Here is a 10,481-nt window from a genome sequence, read left to right as displayed (position 1 = left end):
ATGGAGTGCTTGGATCATTGCAGAGTTCTCGGTAGAAGCCTTTAGGGGAGGTAGCACAGCAGCTGTATCTGCGCTATGTCCCTGTGTCCTGTTGCCGGTTGTTAATTTATAGCGGTGTCCTCCGATAGGGCTCAGAGGGAAGATGGCTAGTAGTATTTTGGGACATCGTTCCGTACTGTTCCTCAACATAGAGCAAGCTGCGACTGTATTCCCGGCAGCAATGGGTTTAGGCAGCATGGGCAAACACAAGACTTTGCGCTCCGCCCCAGACTCCGCAATGAATGTGGACTTTTCAGACTATATGTCTCTCCTAGAATCTGTGGGGACTTTAGCCTGCAAGTTAGACGGAGCTTCTTCTTCAAGGGCCCATGTATCAGGGAAGCATGGCACAACTAGAGGCTCAGTCTGTGGTTTGGACCTCCGAATAAAGGGTCTGCATACTTCCTTCAGGCTGCCCAATTCCTCCGTTATCACTGCATGCAGCTTTGAAAAGTGGGCCTCCAGTAGCGCCCCAACCTCTTGTAGCAAAAGTTCAGCCTCCGCCATTTTAAGTGAACCGCCTGATCTGCTCTTTTAAGGCTGCGTCATAGGGCTTAAAGCCGGGTTACATTTAACATTTAAGTCACCGACCTTACTTAGCAGCATAGCTTGTGGTGAGATCTTGTGGAAAACGTCCCTGAGGCTTTGAAAGTATAAAGTAAATTATATTTTTATCCCTCATAGCTAGATTAAGAGCCAGAGCTCCTGAATTGTGCGTCTGATCACTCTGCTGGTCGACTCCGCCCCTGTTGATATGTTTTTCATTCTATAAATTAAGCAACATTAGTATATTTGATATCAGGCATGTGCTTGTAAAATAGATACTTTAACAGTCTTGGGATTAATATTTTGTTTACATGTCAGAATATTAGATGGATGTATTTCTTCTTATCTTACTGGGATAGAGATATGTATCAAATAATATGTATTTCAATAAATAAAATATAAAAATATAGTATGTAAATAAATTTATTTAAAAAAAAATGTTTTGGAATTCATCAGAAATGAAAATCTGAAAAAGAAAGAAAATACATATTAAAAATATTAGTCAATTAGGTTATTTAATGAACACATGATTAACAAAATATTTATTACATCTCATAATTGTAAATTCATCTTCTGTCTATGCTCTAACATGTACTGTTTGTCTTGATATTAAAGACAGCTTCAGACTGGAGATCTATGTCTATCCATACTTTGAAATTAATCACATTAAATTGTCTAATCAATAGTTGAATCACACATATTAGCATTTTAAATTAGATAAAATAATGCATAATATCAAATTTTGAAGAAAAAAAAAATATTCTATTGTATGAGGGACATAAATGAATTTAATATTTCATGTTCCTTCAAATAATAATATACCTAAATGTCAACTATTAAATTTATCCCTTTATCTGTCTGATTGCTCAGAATCTTAGTCCTCTCTAGCACAAAGTAGGGGTTATGTATATAAAATAAACATATTCTAAAATAGGACATGTATATATTATGAATTATTTGAACATTATTCCTCCTATGATTCTTAAATAGCATGCATTGTGCAAACTAACCTGGATGTATGGTCTTTGAAAGGCAATTCTATTCAAAATATCAGTTTATCTTCATTATGTGTCCTATTGATCATTTTAAAAATAGAGGATTGTGAAAAACCATCTAAAAATAAAAAATAACATTATAAACCATAAGTGTATCTCATAGGATACATCCTGCATCCCCAGTCTTGTTCCAGATAATTGTGGCCACTTACCATGTGAACGTGTCTTTGTATGTTTTTCAAAGTCAACACAGTTGAAAGACAATGCCACAGACTTGATCACATTGGTATTTTTCACTTTCAGTCTGGGATTCTTCACTTTCAGTCTGTAGATTAAGTCATCTCCCTAATGGAAAATAAAGTGTAAATAAAATCATTAATAAAAATGTGTGACTTGGTTCTGCATCCCCCCCCCCTAACCATTTCCGAAACTATTTAGATCAATAACTTACTAAGCGTATGTAGCATATTTTTTGTTATGTTCTATCAATCAAGTGTGAAGCTGAGTCATATACATTGTGCAGACCTAAACTCTGATGTATGATCAGAGTCCATACATTAAGTATACTTATCATCTGATGTTGTCTTTGAAAATCAGGTGGCAAAGTCATTACAGGAGTCAATGCCAGAATCATCTGATGTATAATTTACCTATGATAAGAAAAATATAAAATTATATTTGTATCTAATCATTTGTTGAACAATCCTAACATGTTTGCACCATTCTCTACTTCTCATTTCCCTAAAATTCACACATATTTGCAATGCTCCTATATAACTTCTAGTATTTACCGTCTGAAGTTGCGGTTGATGATGTTGTCTCTGACATTGAGCCCCTCATCCCGGAATGGCCCCTCTAGAACTGGGTTGTCCTCCTCATCTTGGAGGAGGTCTCAGGGCACCTGGAAAGCCTGCAGCATACCAGCTTGCTGAGCTATGTTATGCAGGACGCTGCAGGCTATAATGATCTTGGCCCCCTTCCTAGGGCTGTATTGGAGGGCTCCTCCAGGCTTGTCCAGGCATCTTAAGCGCATTTTGAGGAGCCCAAACATCCTCTCCACTACAGCCGTAGTCTGCTTGTGCACCCGATTGTAGCGCTCCTGGGCGTCGTCTGCAGGGTTACGCAACAGTGTAATGAGCCAAGGCTGGCTCATGTAACCCGAATCACCTATAAATAATGAACATAACTAAATGTCAAATATTACAAATATCTTAAAAATTATTATATTAAAATACATTTCAATAAGATACAATGCATTTGAGTACACGAAAATCGCATAAACTAGACATTTGCTGAAAGAGAAAGAAATGGTTAAATCCCATCCTATAGCTGCACATTTAAGCTAGGACATGCTACATATCTGTTTGGAGCTAAAACTAGACATTTGCAGAAAGACAAATAAATGGTTAAATCGCATCCTATAGCTGCACATTTAAGCTAGGACATGCTACATATGTGTTTTTCGCATAAACTAGACATTTGCTGAAAGAGAAAGAAATGGTTAAAGCGTATCCTATAGCTGCACATTTAAGCTAGGACATGCTACATATCTGTTGGGAGCTAAAACTAGACATTTGCTGAAAGAGACAATTAAATGGTTAAAGCGCATCCTATATCTGCACATTTTGCACATTACACAAACACAACTGTTTTTGAACATTACAGTGGCAATTGTCTAAATTCTGAACCGTGCTGGGCACAAGTACTCACCAATGAGCCACCCATCGGGAAACTGTCTGCCCTCAAACTGCCGCCACAGTGACGACTGCCTGAGGATATGGGTATCATGACAAGCCCCGCCGAAATTTGCGCACACATTCAGAATCCACATCCGTGCATCACAGACAAACTGTACTTGGAGACTATGAAAGTGTTTGCAATTACGGAAGGGCTGGTCATTTGCTGGAGCATGCAGCGCAATGTGGGTGCAATCTATTGCTCCCAACAAATTGGGCATTCAAGCTATTGCATAGAATTCCCTCTTCAGGCTCCTCCAATCACCATCATTTTGAGGGAATCCTATGTAAAGCTTACAAACTTGTACCATGGCATCCAGAAAATTGTCAAAAACCACAGAGAAGGTACCCTGAGACAGCCCATGCATGTACCCCTCTCCGGATTGAAAACTTCCGGAGGCCAGGACGTGTATGCAACTTAGCATCTTGGTCATGCCAGGGATCGCAGTCCGCATACGTTTACGTGGCTCCAGATGAGGTTTAAGTACTTGGTAAAGGCCCATGAGTTGCTCTCGATTGAGCCTATACTTGTCATAAACCTTGAAGTCGCTCATGTTATCCAAGGTGGGCCTCACACTGTGTAACAATCAACTCCCTTGTAATTGTAATTACCAAGATATGATGTAAAATTGAGGATGTGTTACAAGAGTTGAGGATGACAGTACACTATATGCTTTTAGTGAACTGTATAACACTTGTTGTTAATCTTGCCGGACAGCTAGCTCCCAGTAACTGGAGTGTCTATTAGTGGGAGTTGACTTTGGCAGGTATTCGTAGCAATGGATATACCTAGATAAACAGTAGTGCAGAGGTTAATTATACATCAGGATGCAGTTAGTAGAGAGAGATCAGGGTTAAATGCAAGCAGCTTCAGTCTACAAACAGTAGTGCAGAGGTTAATTGTACTTCAGGATGCAGTTAGTAGAGAGAGTTCACGGTTAAATGCAAGCAGCTTCACTATACAAATCTTACACTTGTAGTATGTTTAAGTGTACTTCAGAAGAGAGTTGCACAGTGTGTTTATGAAAGTTTATACAGCACCTGTCCTGAAGTCGCTGAATGAGATTTCCCCTTTAAGCAAACAGCAGCTGCTGTGAGTGCGATGTGTGCAGCACAGAGATCTGGTCCCAATGGGCTTGGTGAGCAGTGTGAACGCTGTGGTCCCTGCGTTTCCTGTTTGCTGAGTGGCGTGTCACGCCAGGTTGTTAGGAATACTCACAAGCAGACCCTGGATGGGGGAGGTGTGGAGTGAAGTCCAGCTGCAGATATGTAATGTCAGCTCCGGCTGAAGTAGAGGTATGCTGATGGAAAAGGAAATAAATACACAGTTTAAATCCTGTTATGCTGTAGAAAAGGTAAGGACTGGAACTGTAGCTATTACACTTCAATAAACCAGCAAAGGACCATGGGAGGAAGCAGGTTTATATTGGGTTCAGGTAGGAAGTTAACAAGATGTAAAGGTGGTATATAGTATTTGCTTGACACATTTAAGGTGGAATAGGAGGATCATGACACACTGTGAACAGGAGGACCTCTGATCAGACGAGCCCTACACCCCTCTTGGAGACGCCGAGCATGCCTGATTCTGTTGTACACAATTCATGCAACAGCACCAGCACCAACTAACTGGGGATCATCCATATTTGCCTAAAAAAATTAAGAAATCTCTCAAAAAATCTTCTAAAAAAGAGAATAATATTTTTTTGACTGCCTTGGTAATCCCAGATTTTGTGCAGATGATTTACACCACCCCAGATCTTCTGAGTGGTGTCCTTCTTTAGATGTGGCCACTTTAATTGATTTCCAACTAAAATTTCCTCTCAAAAAAGATGCTCGTAATAAAATGAGAGCAGAATGTCCTCGTCCCCTCCTCCCCAACAATGCCTGTATAACTCCCAAAATTGAACCCAAAATTATTAAATTTATAGGGTCTCCTGGTTATAAAGTTAAGAAGGGCATGGATCGGGCATGGAAAACATGTGAAGACAAACTGTTAGATTCCGTTGGTCCTATTGCAAAACTTTTTGAAATTTCTGAACAGGCAGGCTGTGATGGATAATTCCCCTTTAGACCCCTTTTTGGTTAGAGAATGGGTTCAAAGAATCCTCTCCTTCATAGTAAATGCTAACACGGCTATGATCATTGAGCGTAGAAAAAATATTCTACGTAAAATTGATCCCAAAATTTGTGACAATGCTGTTAATGAATTGGATTCTGACTCTAATGGTCTTCTTTTTGGTGACATTTTTCTTAAAGACCTTAATAATTATATTAATGCTTTTTCAAATTTAAATAAGGTAAGAACTTCAGTTCGTAAATTTTTTAATCCAAACAGTTTTTCTGACAGGGCCGGGAAAGGCAGAGGTCGCTTTCTTGGCCGCACAAACTATCAATCAAGACCTCAATTCCAATATCAGCAACAATTTCAACAACATTTCCAATGATCTTTCCAAGATCCCTCTACTTCACAGTTCTTCCCGTCTCGTTCCAGACCATGGTTTCAAAGGGGTCAACGATCCAGAGCAAGATCTCGCCCCCCTGCAAGTAAGTTTTCCCTTTTCTTCTTCCCTTCCTTCTTTCCCAGAAAATATTGGTGACAGACTCACTCTTTTTGTTCAAAATTGGAGTCTAGTAACCTCAGAACCTTGGATTATTCAAACAGTTCAAGGTGTTTTGATAGAATTTTCTTCCCCTCCCGTCCAAATATTAAGACCTCGTCCCATTCAATTTTCAAAAGTGGATCAAATTCTGGTTCAATCAGAAATTTCAACTCTTTTTCAAAAACAAGCCATCCAAAACACCAATTTTTCTAAGGATCTACTTTTCAGCAATCTTTTTCTGGTAAAAAAGAAAAACTGTCAATTCCACCCTGTTATAAATTTAAGAGAGCTAAACGCTTTTGTTTCCTATCATCATTTCAAGATGGAGGGAATTCATCTGTTAAGAGATTGTCTCAGAGAAAACGATTGGTTCATTCTTTTAGACTGTTCCTATTGCTCCAGAACATCGGAAATTTCTGACTTTTCTTTGGAAAGACCAATTGTGGAGTTTTACTTGTCTTCCTTTTGGCCTTTCTTCAGCTCCTTGGATTTTTACAAAATTATTAAAACCAGTTATGGCCTGGTTAAGACTCAGAGGAGTCCATATAATTATTTACTTGGACGATATTCTGATTATGAACCAGAGTTTCATTTCTCTTCAAAATCAATTATCCCTTACCATTCATCTTCTGGAGAATCTAGTTTTTATAATAAACAAACAAAAATCTGTCCTGATTCCTACTCAGTCCCTGATATTTCTGGGTTTTAACATAGATACTTCCAAAGCCATTCTCAGTTTACCTCCAGACAAAATAAAAAACATCAAGAAAGAAATATCTTGTACTCTCTCAGCTCAATTCACTCCTATCAGGAATATAGCAAGAATAGTGGGGTTACTTTCATCCTCTATTCAGGCTATATTCCCTGCTCCCCTTCACTATCGGGAATTACAACGTCTAAAAATCTGTCATTTACAGAAAGGGTTTTCTTACTCTCATTTAATTCAACTTTCTCCAGAAGCCAAGGAGGAACTCTCCTGGTGGCTTTCTCATATGGAGGCATGGAACGGGAGAGCTATTTTTGGCAATTCTCCAGATCTTATAATCGAGTCCGACGCCAGCAGGTCCGGCTGGGGTGCTCTTTGTGGCCCTTCCATCACAGGAGGGAAATGGTCTCTGAAAGAGAAACGATTCCATATAAATTGTTTAGAACTGTTAGCGGGTTCTTTCGCTGTCAAGAGTTTTGTGAAGAACTCTTCTCCAGTTTCCATTTTGCTTTGCATGGACAATATCTCTGCAGTTCGTTATCTGAACCGCTTGGGGGGTACGAAGTCCAGAGATCTTTCCAATATTACCAAAGAATTCATTCATCTGTGTTTAGACAGGAATATTTCTGTGAAAGCAGAATACATTCCAGGTCTTTCAAACACAGCTGCGGATTGGGGTTCCCATTTTTTGGTGGATTACAGCAATTGGAGACTCGACAGAGATGTTTTTCTTTCTCTCACCTCAGAGGTCCCTTCATTCTCGACCTTTTCGCGTCTCATCTAAATTTCCAAATTCTCCCCTACTACCAGTTGGAGATCGGATCCAGAAGCAGCGGCAATCAATGCTTTTCTCCAACTCTGGCCTCCTCAAGGAGCCTATGCCTTCCCTACATTCTCGATGATTTTGAGAACAATTGCTGTGGTTCACAGAGACAAAATTTCTCTTCTTCTGATAACCCCCATTTGGCTGACTCAACCTTGGTACTCTGCTCTTCTGGAAATGTCATTCAAACTTCCTATTCTTCTCCCTCATCTTCCACACTTGTTATCCAACCAGAAGGAGATTTTCACAATCTCATTCTTCAAGACTCCCTCCGTCTCATCACTTTGTCAATTTCAGGGATTCCTCTCCTCTCAAAGGACTTTCTGAAGGAGCTAAGTCTCTCATTCGAGAATCTTGGGCCCCAGGCACCCGAAAATCCTATTTTTATGCATGGACAAAGTGGTCTAGCTGGTGCATGGCTAAGAACTTGGATCCTCTTTCAGCTGATATAAGCCAGATATTATTAATTACTTAACGTCTCTTTTTGAATCAGGTTTGGCTTACAGATCTATCAATTTGTATCGGTCTGCTATTTCAGCTAAACATGTTTTATTAAACAATTTTCCTATTGGTCAACATTCCCTTATTTGTAGACTTTTAAAAGCCATTAGACTGAAACACCCTCCTACTCCTAAATATAATTTTTTCTGGGACGTAGATAAGATTTTTTCCCTTTTTAAATCATGGCCTTCTAATAACTTACTTTCTCTAAAACAACTTTTTGCCAAACTAGCTACTTTATTATGTCTTATTTCTTTTTGAAGAGTTTCGGACGTTGGTGCTTTAGATTTTAATTCTAAGATTTTCTCTCCCGAAGGTGTCACCTTTTTCTTATCTCGTAGAACTAAAACTTTTTCTTCTTCTATTTTCTACCCCTACTTACCTTCTGAACCTTCCCTTTGTGTGGTTAAATGTCTTAAAGAGTATGAATCTCAAACCTCTCTTTTCAGATCGTCATCTTCTAATCAACTCTTTATCTCTTTTATTCCTCCTCATTCTCCTGTCACTAATACTTCTATTTCTCGCTGGGTGAAATGGGTTATGAAAGAAGCTGGCATTGATATATCAATTTTTTCTGTCCATTCTGTTAGAGGTTCTGCTGCTTCCAAAGCTTTTCTTAAAGCAGCCCCTTTACAACAAATTTTAATTTCTGCAGATTGGTCTTAAGATTCCATTTTCAAACAGTTTTATTTCAAGCCCATTCATCATCCAGCTAATAATTTATTTTGTTAAAATTGCTTTAAACTAGCAAAATAGGAGTCTCTGGTCTTGTTATAAACTTGTGAAGAAATAATCTAGATTTTATTAAAGACACAGAGACGAGTATTTTCCCACCCTTTGTATTTGTACCCTCCCTTATTTTTCTTATTATTAACATTTTGTTTGGTTTCAGTTGCCAACTAATTATGAAGACCTACTTAAAGGTGGTTTCATTCCTCTTCATACTTCACTACAATCAAGCCATTTCAGTCTCCTGGTTCAGAAAATCCTGTTTGCCTTGTTCATCTCTGCGACATGGAATTAAAAGAAGTTTTTTCATTTTCGGCTGGATGTTGATGCTTCTGTTGGTTTTGTTCTAACGTTGGAACTTTCTTCTGTTATTATTAATTTCTGTTTTTTCAGCATCAGACAAGAAAGAGGTAGTTGGGGAACGTATTGGACAGTTTATGGAAGCTATGACTCATCCTATTGGTCCATTTTTTCTGTGTTCTCAAAAGTACCCATTTCATTGGTTACTTGTGTTTACTCTGTTTTATCTTTATTGTTTTAATGTTGGATTCATTTACTTCTTTATCATTACTTTAAAATGCTGCATTGAGTAGTATAAAGAAAGATATGCAAAATACTCGTCTCTGTGTCTTTAATAAAATCTAGATTATACCTTCACAAGTTCGGATAATCGGAATTATTTCTTACAAACCTTGAAAATCCTTTCTGACCTTTATTGATTAGACAATATTGATCCTTTGCACATATTGTTTTTTAAAATGATAAAACTTGTAATAATTCTCTGAAGACAACATAAAATAGGTAACAGTTATAATATGAAATTATGGGTTAAGGGACAAAACCTCTATTCAAATATTTTAAGCAGTCAACCTTAGAACTGAATCCCTTAACTGCCTTAGTTTACTTTTGTATAAACTGTAAGGGCTAGATTACAAATGGTGTGCAAATATCGCTTTCATGAGACCAATATTTTCACTCCACTTAGTAATACCTACACACAAATGTGTGCTGGTTTAACAAGTGAGAGCACCCTTCCATTGGCTCCAATGGGAGCTTAGTTCTCATGCCATCAGACACGGCATGAGAACCTAGCGCTGCGAAGGAGGTAAGTCACGCAGCGATGGGCAGCAGATCTTTAATATATATATATATGTATATGAATATATACATACGTGTATATTTATGTGTTTATATGTGTATATGTGTTGTTCTGAAGAAGGAGCATTTTGGCTCAGAAACGTCACAGCAATAAATCACACGATTGATACAAGTCCAGTGAGTGCGGATCTTACGTCTATTGAAAACAATTCATTTTTCCTGTCACCCGGCAGTTGCTTTAATTTCAGATGTGAGTACAAATCCACACTGGCTTTCTTATAAGCATATACATATAGATATTCACAGGGAACACACAGTTCCCCCTAGACCGCAATGTAAAGGCACTTTTCAGTGCTAATTTTTTTCTGACACCCCCCGTCCGCCAACTTTAACCCCTAAAAACTACTTCATGCAGTTATATTTTAAAAAATAAAGATGCTCATTTTTTTTTATTTTAAAAACAAACATAAAACTGTATTTTGGGGGCAGAGATCTGATCTCTGGTTAATTTTCGGAGCTCTATTTGCTACTGTGAGCTTGCGCTAGCAATAACCAGCCACTTGTAATGGCTGGTTATTTATTGCACAAACGTAAACAGGTCATTTTGCCCATTTACAGGCAAATTTACCCATTTATGGGCGTGTGATAAATTAGCGCTCCACTTGTAATCTAGCACTGAATATTTTGCTTTCCTGTGTGCAGAAACCC

This window comes from Bombina bombina, chromosome 2 (assembly GCF_027579735.1).
Source record: "Bombina bombina isolate aBomBom1 chromosome 2, aBomBom1.pri, whole genome shotgun sequence".
Lineage (NCBI taxonomy): Eukaryota > Metazoa > Chordata > Amphibia > Anura > Bombinatoridae > Bombina > Bombina bombina.
The sequence above is the reverse complement of the archived record's forward strand: the minus strand, read 5'-3'. Positions refer to the sequence as shown.